We start from the raw sequence: 10565 nt of genomic DNA on the forward strand, positions 1-10565 counted from the left end.
ACACACAGAGACTTGGGCTTGACTTAAAGCTGACTCAACAGCCTCCTGACAGCTGATGTAATGGCCACTGCAGAATGGAGAATGTTGTTTGCGCTGAAGGGGTGATGGACCGAATGAGACACAGAGGAAAGAGTGGGCTTGACAGAGGAAGTAAGCCTAACTTTCTCCATACGTGATATGTTGTGGTTGCCTATTGCACTACAGGCAGCTTTACTGCACTAAAGATTACATAGGTTATACCTTTAAAAGGAAATAATCCAGATAATCCTGTCCTAAATTGGATGGCTTATGATGATTTCACAGTTATATAGATCGTGAGCTCCCCTCCCTCCCATTTAACCTGAGCTTTCAGATTTACACATTTACACAGTTGTGATTCACTGTCCTGATTCTTGGATCAAGTTTTCTCTCTCCCTCTCTCTCTCTCTCTCTCTCTCTGAATATTGTTGCCAGTGTCCCAGTTGACCTAAGGTCAAATGTCAACCAGGATCAAAGAGCTGTTTAGGAAACAACAGGTTAAAAAATAGACCCTAATAATGTGCCAAACAGATCAAAACAGCCACACTTATCACAAAGTGTAGTGAACCTATTAACTATTGATTTATCATTGGTTTAATAAGCTGAATGCCTTTTCAACAATGCATGTGTTGTATTTCCAGTATATTCCTGCAAACAGCTACTAGAGGCTATTCAGTCATTCTTCTTTCCTGTTGTTAACTTCACTTTCTACTTCTGAATTTTAAGACGGCTCTCAAAGTTTTGCTTTACAGAGTCTGAGGCGCCACACAGATCTAAACAGATCCTCCAATGAAACTCAAAACAGTCGGACAAGCTGTTAAATACACAGGAAATAGCAGGTCTTCAGCTTTTATGTGGCATCGTTATTGAAGCCTCTTCACCTTAGGACATTTTGCACATTGCGTACACCAATTAAAACTCACAAACACTGCTTAAAATGCTACATATACTCACAATACTTTTTTATTTTATTTTATATACACAATGTACACTTAATTCTAATTTAACCTTGTGTTGATGGCTGTTGCAGAGTCTCATTGTCTCAATGTCTTAAACACTTACTCTCACCTATAAGACCAAAATCCTGCAAAATCCATATTTTTAAGTACAATGAAGAAAAATAAATAGTATAAAAGCTTTAATGAGCAACTTCTGTTAACAAAGTGAATTGTTCTTGGCTCCTCCTAAATTTGCATTCACTTTTTTTTTTTTTAACCCAGCACTCTACAATGGATCAGCAGGCGAGAGAAAATGTGTGTACATATTCGTGAAATGAATCACCCAGTCTCCCCCTCCAGGGTATGAGGAGGACTTCAGTGCCAGACAGCCTCTCAAGTCAGATAAACTAGCCTATGGGAAGGAATTCCTTTAGCTGGAGAGTGAAACACTATCTAGCAACGTTTATGCTTTTCCCTAAAGGGATAGTGATGGCCTGGTTCTTCATGGTCTGCATTTACCCATGAACTTTCAGCTCCTCATCACCTTTATCTTCTGGGACAGATTTGTAAAACCAGTTGCATATGGTTGTTTACCAGTAATATATAACTTAATGCACCTGGAAGTTGTTGGAAATTTCCTATCCATGACCATTATTCTCACAACATAGTTTAGTCTTTTCTCTTCTGCGCATTTCAGAAGTCAAGAGCCTGAGAAAGAGAGAAAGAAAGGGGGAGGTAATGTTCTCTGCAGACGTAGATTTCAGCTCACTCCCTGACAAATTTTCACGACTGGAACACTGCAGAAAGGGGGAAGGGAGAGACTAATAGCTTTTCAGCAAGACATTTTTCCAGCAGAACGCAGGTCTGGGCAAAGTGCTCCCAGTAGAAAGAGTTCGAAAAATTGAGAGTGGTGATTCTCAGAATGACTGATAAATGGCATGTTGAAGAACAAGCCTCATTCCTTGGCCTTTTAAATCTAAATTAGAGAGGCTTCTGAGGACATGAGGTTATCATGACACTTAAAATGAAGACTATATATCTAATGTATTCAATGTGTAGAGATCAAATACCATATTTTAAAGACAGTTTTTGTCAGTAAACAAACCTTTGCGAGTTCTTGCGATCCATTTATAAATTCCCACAAGTTAGCTTATGAATGAATTTTTTTGCTCCACTGTGTAATTGATTATTCTGAGACTATACCTGGTAAACTACTCTGCCTAAATCTGTTTAAAACAATTTGCTGGGCTTGGGTTAAGCACATGGTATGGCATGGCCTGCAGAAAAGTGTCCAAAACCCCTCTAAAACCAGCCAACAGACCAGGCTGGGTAAAGTGCTCCCATTAAGAGTTTGAAGAATTGAGAGTGGTGATTCTGACCGACTGATAAATGGCATGTTGAAGAACAAGCCTCATTCCTTGGCCAACAGACCGGGCTGGGAGACCAAATGAGACCAGAAAACCAGCTTAGGCTGGTTTAATGTGGGGGGGGGGGGGTTTCCCAGCAGGGTTGCTATCGTATGGCATCAGAAGATTTAGAATATTGTGCACAACATTTATTAAGCTTTTTTTTATGGTGCTTTATTATTATTTTTGTCATTTTGCAGAATATTTATCAAAACAGAAGAAAGTCAGTCAAACAGGTTTGGAAGGACATAAGGGTGAGTAGATAATGACAGATTTATTTGGTGGGCAAAAGTTTGTGTGCACACTCAGGGTGTTTATTCACCATGGCTTTTCTCTGCACACGTTAAATGTGCTCTTGAAGCTGACATCCAGGTGAATGCATCCTCTGTGCATCATTAATTAACAGTTTCGTGTGTTTATAATGGAGCTTCAAGTTGTGGCAGAGTGAATAAAAATCCCAAATCCTGAGGCAACAAAGTCATGAAAGTTTGATAGATTCCTTCCAAACAGACTCATTTAAACGCAACTTGTGTTTGATCGCCAAATGTTGTAAATATTTACTTTGTCATTGGACAAATAATTAAATTCACATCGTTTCAATTTTCCAGATACGTAGTATTTAAAGACCTTTCTGCTGCATGCGTTATCTGGTGTTTTTTTACTCATTGAATTTTGCAGTTATGGTTAGTTATGCTGGAAACAGTATGAGACTAGGGGCCCTATCTTGCACCCAGCGCAATTGACTTTGTACACTGACGCATGTATCATTCCTATTTTGCACCCGACGCACAGCGGATTTTCCCTCCACAGACGCACGTAGGTAAATTAGGGAATGAACTTGCTCTCCCGGGGGCGGTTCAGCGAAAAGAGGAGGCGTGTTCCGGCGCAAACGTTTCCTGGTGCTATTTTGCAGTTCCAGAAAAAAATTCCACCACAGACCAGGAAAAACCTAGTCTAAAGTCAGTGGCGCGTTCAGATGCTATTTTAAGGGCGCATGCTTGGCCATAATGTAGCGTGTGCACAACGTGCATACCCTTTGCTTCTCTACTCTACACACAGACGCAGCAGTTGCCAAGGAAAAATATTCCACATGAGGGAAATCATTGTGGTGTCCATGAAGATGTCAAAAAATAGGCATAAATCTAGCTTACACATTTACCCAAATTATTATATGGCTGTTTAACCAAAGCTAATTTGGGTGGGTTTCTCCCATCCCCATACAATGCCACTTTTTACGGCCCTGACGAGAACTTTGGTCTCCTCGGCTGTGAACCGCTCCTGGCGTGCGCCTGGCAAATCCGCTGTTATAATAGCAATCCGCCATGGAACAAGCGCGCCTGCTCTTAAAGGGAATGTGAGAAGATGCTCTGATTAGTTTATTGCACGTTACGCCCAAACCACACCTATGAGTAATGTAGCTACTTCAGACCACCCCATTTTAGATTTGTGCCGAGATCCGCCCACAAAGTTACTTGCATTTCGCGTTTGATACTTGCGTTTTAGATTGTTAAAATAGGGCCCTAGATGTCTACTTGACTTCCTGAGAACACATGCACTCAGTTAGAAGAAACATGTATTCCTCCCCGTTATCTGCTCTCCATCCACTTTGTTGTAATATTCCATGACCTTCTGGCTTCTTCTGTCCTCCTCATAGTGGAGAGGAAATGGTTGTGTCCAGTGCCCTATACAGGGTGCTCAGGTTTGCTTTATAAAAAATATCAACTCAAGAGTGTTCACAGTTCTCTTAAAACTTCTAATAATTGCACTAAACTGTTCTTAGGGTCAGTAAGATTTTTTTTTTTTTCTATTCAGCAAAGACACGTTAAATTAATAAAAAGTGACAATAAAGACTTTTACATTACAACTTTAATTTGGAACTTTCTGTCCATCAAAGACTCCAGAAGAAAAGTATTGCAGTTTCCACAAAAATATAAAGCAGTACAACTGTTTTCAAAATTGATAAGAAGAAATGTTTCTTGAGCACCAAATCACTATTTTCAGCTCCACTTTTAATAATTAGGTTCTTTCTCGGCGATAAATATTGTAGGCCCACATAGGGAAGTTTTACCCCGCATTTTCTGCACTTATTGTAAGAAAAATGGGTTTAATATAGGTTAAATTTAGCTGAGAGTTGGTAAATTCTTATTGGTAACTAAAAGCATTTAAAAATAACTCAAATATTTAGCTAATAACTAACATGCAAAGTTCAGGGAAGTTTGTGAGTGACTTGAATTCTCCTAAAATCTTCAGAGTTTTGCATACAGGCCTAATAAATAATGAAAGGACATCATTTAACACTGCATAATTGTCAATATGTCATGTTGGCCATTGTGCACATTTGTGGGAATGTAGTTTTGTTCGTAATCTAATGTATCACAAGTTGCCCAGCAGTATGAGTGTTATATGTGAGGGTTACTCGTTTGCCTTTGCGACGTGTAGTTGGGCACAAAGATTAAACGAGCTTATCTTAATCATTGACAAATACAGTAGCAGGGTAAATGCATTCATGTGGTCGGAGGGCGAAAATACTTTATTTTCCTTCTGTTTCTCTCTAACTCACACTCTTTCTCTCTCTCTCTCTCTCTCTCTCTCTCTCGTGCCTACATTCCTGAAATCCTCATCTCTTCTCCTTATTCCCTACCATTTACTTTTAGGTGATACTGGGTTTATTGCCTCGTGTCCTCCTTCTGTGCTTTCATTTCTGGCAGCTTAAACGCATAGAGCTGCCATACTTTCCATAAACTCACTCCCTCTCTGTCTATTTCCTTTTCTATCTCTCTTTCTCAGTCGTTAGCCTTGTGGTCCTCAAATAATGTAGCAAAAGTGTCATAAAATAAATGCATTGTGGCTACAAGACAGCACTGTACATTTTATACTTTCCACCCCACAATATTGTTATTCATTTTATTTAATTTTAATATTATTAATTCAGTTCAAACCGCTTCAGACTGCATTCAAATGTTGATTTATGTATAATTTATGTATAACTAAAGATGTGTCATTTTATGTGATGGATTTTTTGGCATTTTGAGTTACTAACTATTCTTGTCAGTCTCACATTTCAGTGAATTAATGGACTTCAGTTGTGGAGATCCCATATATAGTGCACTGCAAGGCTCTTCTAGTGGTGGTCTTTAATAGAACAGACCTTGTTGAAGCCATTGCATTAAGCCCAAGTAGGATTTTGTGGTGTGCAAAGGGACACACAAGCCAAATATTTGTACTGCATTGTTAGAGAATATTAAAGCGTATTAAAATGACAAAAAGCAAGTTAGGCTATCAGTGAGACTTGCTTCTAAAGTATACAGATGATCATTTGTTGTTCACTTGTATTAGTTTGGCCACTGAACCTAAACTGGTGGAATGAATTTATCAATCTTATAATACTTAACAGGATAGAGAGAGACAGAAAGAAAAAGAGAGAGAGAAAAAAAATCAAGAGCCAAAGACAAGAAGCCTCGCCTAAACCTAAAACACATAATCAGTCCAAGGCAAAGGAGATTAAATTATACCAAAGTAAAACAGAATCCTGCTGCACTCTTTCAAGCTCTTTTGGTAAATTACATGTCTCTTTCTCTCGTCTCTCTCTGTAGGTCGTCCCTTAACCTCGTTCGCTTCTGGTGTGAGCTGTGATCAGCCATGGTTGAGCAATAATGTACGTCAATCAAAAGCTCATGCCACATTAATTTTGATATTCGGAACCTTTTTTACAAGGACTGCACAGATTGTACTGAAAAGGGTTTGAATTTTTCTGGAATTGTCAAAATTGCAGCTGCCCTCCCAGTGAACGACGAACTACACAGAAGACGCCCCCACCTTGTTTCTTTCAGCTTTGCCGGCTTGGGCGGCTCTTACATCCACACACACACACGGCTCCATAATGCTTTGCAGCCTCCAGCGTGCCCAATCATTAGAGCTGTCTGTGTTTGTGTTGAGAGCTGGCATAACAAGCATCCGGAGCTTTTGTCAGGGAGGGCAGGTAGGACTAAACTAAGTGATATCAGGTGGACCGCATCAAGAACGGCTGGTCTCAACTTAATGGAAACAGCAGGAATCGAACCTGGAGGCGAAGCTCACCTAAGCAACTTCATGAAATCCTCCATTCATTCAGTTTCAATCCCTATAAGTCCTCTGTCAGCAGAGTCCCATGGAGACGTGGCTGTCCACGGCCTTGTCTCCTCCTCCAACCTCAGAGCTGTTCTTTTCTAGCCAACATAAATAATCACAAAGGAGAAGTCAAATTTATCCCAAATATTGGACACCTTCTGTGTTTTACTGCAAAGGGTGGACAGACTTCCGGTTTCCTCAACTACTCTGAGTTATAGTCTGAGCTATAAAACAAATAACATAAAAAGGTCAATAAAAATTCAAAAGTACCTGAACTATTATTGATCTGAGTCCATGTGGAAATAAAAATATTTGGTGCAAGCAAGTAATAGTATTTGGGTCATTCCTAATATGTAGTATGATTTCCTTTCCCCCATCATATAGGCTATATGTCTTAATATATTGGATAAAAATATTAAAGATGGGAATCATATTAGCTTAACAATACCACAATAACGTGAATTTTCTGATCGGATGTTGCTATTTTTGCCCCAGGTCCTATGAAGTTAGATCTAAAATTTATTCTGCAATGTATTTACAACTATTCCAGGTATTTTTCATTTTATTTTCATCTTCTCAGTTTTCATTCTGATCATTTTCTCAAAATTGTGAAAATAATGGATTCATAATTAAGTTTAACAGGAATTACCCATTGGTATTGGTTGCCCCATCGTTTATTAATTGTTGACTGATTTCCATTCAATTTACTCAGCTAAAAAAGAAACTTCTTGCCACTTTCAACTGATTTTTTCCCATAAACATAAACTGAAATTTTTTTACAGACTTTTGACGAACAGAAATGGAATAATGAGTCCGTGAACAAAGGGAGGGTCAATATCACTGAGCGCCACTGACATATCTTAAAATATATCAGTTCCACTATTTAGATTCACACTAGCGATGTTTTTTTTTTCTAAGGTACGTTTATAAAACTTAAAAGTCTTTACTGAACTAAGGCCTAATCCTGGTTTAAACTAAGCCTTGTCTGTGGAACCAGGCCTTCATGTCCTTAGGACTATTCCATAGGTGCATGTGCAAAAATTGTTTATGGTTCATTAAACGAGCATTGACAAACATTGTTTAACACTTTCCAATAAAGATCTGTAAAGCTTATTTTGGAGTTTAAAAAATTATCTTTAAAATACAGTATCCTGAAAAAGGGTCGTTTCTTTTTTGCTGAATATATGACCGTTATTCAATTAAATTCAAATTCTAAAACCATAAAAAATCTGAAGTTTCGCAAATGTGTTAAGCTTCAAGTCAACCACCTGTTCCCCAGAGCCCAGTATTTCTCTCCAGTTTCTGTGTACAGAGGGCACCTGTAATTGTGTGGGATGATTTTTACCTCTGCTCTAATGACAGACGTTTACAGTCGTCTCTGGGGCGGCACTCAGGAGCGAGATCCCCCCTTTCACCACCACCCACCTTCACCCTGTCATTAGTCTGGAACGTGAAGAGATTATCAAAGCAGAAGTGATGCCATGGTAGTGCCTGGTGGCCAGACAGCGAGTGAAGTAAAACACGCTGTCTGTGTGGAGGAAGAGGGCTCTGAATCCCCATCATTTCCTTTCTGCAGGTGTGTATCCACATCACCCTCCTTACAAAAAAAGTGCTGTGGCAGTGCCATGGTATACGGATGGCAATACTATGGGGCTTTGATACATGCTGTGATATTTACACACACACAATATTCAAATGTGTGGTTACTGAAAGACTAGGGAGACTAAGGACTCTGGACCATTGTTGTATTTTGTTATGACGATGATAATTGTTAGTAATGTTTTCTCAAGCATCTAATAAAATAAAAATCAAAGAAATCAAGTGTGTGGTTGATCAATGTTTTTTCACTCTACCATTCAAAAGTTTGTTGTCAGTAAGATTCTTTCATGCTTTTAAAATAAGTCTGTCATGCTCACGAAGGCTGCATTTATTCAATCAAAAATACAGAAAAAAGTAATATTGTGAAATATTATTACAATTTAAAAATAACTGTTTTCTATATTTGAATATATACTGTATATATAAAATGTAATTTATTCCTGTGAAGGTAAAGCTGAACTTAACTCCAGTCTTCAGTGTCACATGATCCTTCAGAAATCATTCTAATATGATGATTTGCTGTTCAAGAAACATTTATTATTATCAATTTTTTGTGAAAATTTTTGTAACATTATAAATTTCTTTACTGTCACTTTTGATCCATTTACTGTAATTGCTCAATAATTATAATTCTAAAGCTAAATACATAAATAATTGTTTGATTGCTTATTTAATGCAAATGATATAAACCGATGGATGGATGGATGGATGGATGGATGGATGGATGGATGGATGGATGGATGGATGGATGGATGGATGGAGGACAACAGATAGATAGATAGATAGATAGATAGACAGACAGACAGACAGACAGACAGACAGACAGACAGATAGATAGATAGATAGATAGATAGATAAATAGATAGATAGATAGATAGATAGATAGATAGATAGATAGATAGATAGATAGATAGATAGATAGATAGATAGATAGATAGATAGATAGATAGATAGATAGATAGATAGATAGATAGATAGACAGATAGATAGCTGTTGCAGACTGCAAACTGTTTCAGAATTCAATACACGCTTTGTGGCCTCTTTGATCAAGCGTTGTGAATTTTTTTGTTAGCTGTTAAATTGCACTGAAGTTGTGGAGTGATATCCGATGCTGTAAAAGCATGTGCAAGTGTGACTGCTCACCTGCTGAGCAACAGAAGTGTCTTAGTATGCACAGGCGCCAACTAACACATTCTCGTTGCTCTTTAACTTCTAACAGGAGCTTGTGAAGTGTGCCTCACACCCAGAAGCTACTGGTTGGCACACATATGCAAAATGCACACGCAAACAAGCCGAAGTGCACTTCACACGGCTAATAAACACACACTAACTGAAACACACAGCGTGAACACGGTGCACATGCAGACGTGTGCAGTTTTAATTGCCTTTTAAATTGCAGTTCAGTTCCAGAATTTGAATTGATTTTAAATGGAGGTAGCAAAATCAGTGTGTATTAAAATTTTAATGTAAGGAAGTAGAATTAGGCAGACATAGACGGACAGACGAACTGACAGGACAAGAATACTTAGACTTCAGTTTGCGTTTACTCCCTTATTATGGGGCAGAGAAATTGCAATGTCTTTGGTTTAATATGGGGGTATTCATTTTAGACTGGCTTCAGTTTATTTTAGTGGAAGGAAAGGTCCGTTTTTACACACTGTTGTAGGACATAACTGTATTGAACTTTTCCCGATGCTTAAATGACCCCCTCACACTGCCAGGCCCCTGCGTAACAAGGCAGCTATGGTATAGGCAGCTTTTTTTCTTGTGCAGTGCCTTGGGCAAGCACAGCCAAATGAAACATCTGTCTACAAGCTGCTACAAGCAGAGAAAGAGGGATAGTAGTGCATCTAACCTCTGAAATGTGTCCATCTTTCCAATGAGGAATTATGCAATGAACCCATCTGGGCATCTAATCATTCAGATTTATATGTCAGTGATGTCAGTTGTGTGACAGATCTTATTGTCTTACCTATTGTGTCTGCTGCATCTCTGCAGTCTGCAACAGCTATCTATCTATCTATCTATCTATCTATCTATCTATCTATCTATCTATCTATCTATCTATCTATCTATCTATCTATCTATCTATCTATCTATCTATCTATCTATCTGTCTGTCTGTCTGTCTGTCTGTCCGTCCGTCCGTCCGTCCGTCCGTCCGTCCATCCATTAGCTTTAGAATTATTATTATTATCGAGCAATTAAATTGATCAAAAGTGACAGTAAAGACATTTTTAATGTTACAAAAAATTCCACAAAACATTGAACAACATTGATAATAATAATAAGTATTTCTTGAGCAGCAAATCATCATATTAGAATGATTTCTGAAGGATCATCCAAAAAAATCCTGTTTTTCTGGATTTTTCTGCTGGGAAAGCTATTAAATTTCACTTTCTCCTGCTGTACTACCACACATTTTCTAGATGATAGAAACTCAGGCTTGTTTTCAGATAGATGCACGTGGAGAAAGGTTAAAAAAGAGCAGCTTTGCC

This window comes from Squalius cephalus, assembly GCF_949319135.1.
Source record: "Squalius cephalus genome assembly, chromosome: 1".
In the NCBI taxonomy this organism is placed as follows: domain Eukaryota; kingdom Metazoa; phylum Chordata; class Actinopteri; order Cypriniformes; family Leuciscidae; genus Squalius; species Squalius cephalus.